Consider the following 3117-nt stretch of genomic DNA (forward strand, 5'->3'; position numbering starts at 1 on the left):
AAAACTGAGCTCATAATTTGGGAATTGTATGATTAGATTAATGGACTTTTGGACTTTCAGAGATATAAATTCCTCTCATGTGCCTTCGTTGGGTAAAATGTGTTTTCTTAGCTCTATTTCCACAATGTATCCTTTGCTGTAATAGTGATCTGAGATAAAAGTATGAGTATATTATCCATAAAATCTCCATTGAAGATATATTGCACTCTTTCCCCTACATGCTTCACATAGAAGGTAGGGAATATTTTTAAAGTGCACATCTAACATATCTATCATACTGAAAAAACTTTAGAAGATTGACAAAAGGAAGTGGTAGTGAGAATGTAGAATAATGGAAACTTTTGTATATTATTAGTGGTCATGTAAATTGGTACAAGCACTTTTTTTGTTTTGTTTTGTTTTTTGGAGGGTGTGACCTTTGTTGAACTTATCCACCAGAGTGGAAATGATATATGTACAGAAGTAAATGTTTGTTACTATAACTTCTTCATCACAATTAAAATCTAAACAGTTTTAATGACAGTCAACTCAATCAAAATCCACTACTTCAAAATCAATAGCTTCTTTGAAGCAACAGTAACACTTAAATATGGTTAAGATTCAAAGGCAGAAATTTAGTAGGTTGGAAAGATAATTAAACTTCCACCTTCTCCAATAGATTTACAAAAAAGCAAAATTGTGTTTTTCACAGAGATACAGTCCACTGGAATCACCAACACTGGACAGCTGTTAAAGAATATTAGAATCCTGAGATAATAAGGAACCCTGGCATTCTTTACAGAGTCTTCTGTTGTCCTTTCTTCCCAATCAAAGACTTGTGGATAAGTGGGACGACAGCACCTCCCACAACTGTAGTTTTGATGAGCGAGTCCAATTCTTCATCCCCACGAATGGCAAGTTGCAAGTGTCGAGGTGTGATGCACTTTACCTTCAGGTCTTTGGATGCATTTCCTGCCAGTTCAAGCACCTCCGCCGTGAGGTGCTCCAGGTTGGCTGCACTGTACATGGCGACCGTCGCACCCACGAGCCTGTGGCTGGTAGTCCTGGACTTCTGGCGTCCATGGATGTGGCCCACTGGGGACTGCAGGCAGGCCCTCAGCGTGCGGTAAACCACCTTTGTCTTGGCCTTTCAGGAGTCCTTCTAGGCCTTCCAGCCAGCCATTTCCATTTCCCCTGAGGCACAAGCACGCAGGCAGTGAATAGGCCTGTTCCACTTGCAGAGAGGTCCAAGCTACTCCACCACACCGCGATTCAAACTGCGCCCCTACAAGCACTTTGTGAAGATGCCTGTCATTATCTGTTAAAGTTGTACACGTTCATACTCTGTAATCTATCTATTGCACACCTACTTATATGATCTGAAAACTAGCATGTTTGTGTACTGAATTTATAATATTTGTTCATATACCAGAAGAGTCAAGATAATGCACACAGCCCCTGACTTAACGTATTTTAATTTATAACTTCATTTTACTTTATTTTGGTAAAATGTAATATTTATTCAGTAGAATTTTTTTTTCTGTATCTTTAGGGAAGGGTCTACAAGGTTTTCAGGGTCTCACTACTAGATCAGACTCGTAGTGATCCGCCTGTTTACAGCCTCCCAAGTGCTGGGATTACAGGTGTGAGCCCAATCAATCCCTGTCTCAGCGCGCCCCGAGGGTCAGCATGGCAGGCCCGGGGATTGAACCCCCAGCCCCTGCACCTGCTTACAGGTGATTTAATCCGGTGAGCTGTTTGACCGGCCCATCAGTAGAAATTATATTTTTGAATTTTTAACCTTTTTCTAAGATATTGTTGGTTACTACAATATCATTTGATGGTACTGGAGAATTGTAGCAATCTGCAGCTCCCAATCAGAGATGTAATCACAAAGATAAACAAATGATGTTCTACAAGGTGTTGTTGCTAAGCTATTATGTGCAGTAGGTTAAGGTATATTAAATGCATTTTAAACTTATAGTATTTTAAACTTAAAATGGCTTTGTCAGGATTTAGTTTCATTGCATATCGAGGATTTTTTTTGAACTGGGGATTGAACTCAGGCTCTTGTGCTTGCAAGGCAAGCACTTACTCTACTGAGCCATTTACCCAGCCTAAGGATCATTTTTGTTGTTCATAATTGCACCCATTTTGAGCAGCCTGAATATTTGTGTATAGTAAAATAAATATTTTGCATAATAGTAGGAACTATAGTTATATGAAACCACTGATAATGATTTGATGAGTAATATTTTAAGCAAAAGAATATGCATTATATGATATGATTTACACAAAATTGTCAAATGGCAAATCTAACTATATCTTTGTAAATGTATGTAGAGGAAAGTATACAGCTATGTTTTAAAAGATACATTTCTGGCTTTCCCAAAACAGTGTAGCCTCAGTGGGGCTGAGGCTGAACCTCCAGACACACCTAGTTGCAATGAATCCAAAGAATCAGTGTAGAGCATAGATCGTTAACATTTCTTCTTTTTCTTCCCACCTACTTTTATGTCATCAAGGCCTAGTGGAAGTGGTTATTTCACCCCAACCTAGCAACACTAAATTAATTTGAATTAGACTTCTAGATGTGGCAATGGAACCAGTAAGATATTTGTCTGACATCATTCTCAGAAGCAGAAAGAGAATGCTTTGCTTTCACTAGAAAGATATAGAGGTGGAGGGGGTAACTGAATGTTTTACCTTTTCTATCTACAGTGTAACAATGAGTCAGTACACCAATTTTACAGAGGAGTCATAAGCAGAACTCAATGAGGTGCTGAAGATCCATAATCATGTAGTTCTTGCACTACACTTCACTAAGGGGGAGCTATGTTTTTAGAAAAAGATAAACTATTTAAATAATACTCAAAATATCATAATATAACATGAAAAAATTAAAATCCAATAAGAGAAATCATACAATAGAACAAACAGGAAAATCACAACTTTTATGAGAAGAGAAAATCAATTGACACCAGAAATGTGATAACTCAAATGTTGGAATTATCTCAGAATATTAAAACAGCCATCAGAAAAGATTTCAACCAACAATCCCAAATTCACTTTAATGAAACAAAAAAAACTTGGAAAATTTTAACAAGAAATAGAAGTTACAGAAAAGGGATTAATTGG

General features: G+C 37.4%; 1 pseudogene; it reads right to left on the reverse strand.

Annotated features, from left to right (window-relative positions):
* Window positions 1-775: 775 nt before the first annotated feature.
* Window positions 776-1183, reverse strand: LOC101590561 (annotated as a pseudogene).
* Between the last annotated feature and the right edge of the window lie 1934 nt (window positions 1184-3117).

Source organism: Octodon degus, unplaced genomic scaffold, assembly GCF_000260255.1.
Source record: "Octodon degus isolate 3935 unplaced genomic scaffold, OctDeg1.0 scaffold00201, whole genome shotgun sequence".
Classification (NCBI taxonomy): domain Eukaryota; kingdom Metazoa; phylum Chordata; class Mammalia; order Rodentia; family Octodontidae; genus Octodon; species Octodon degus.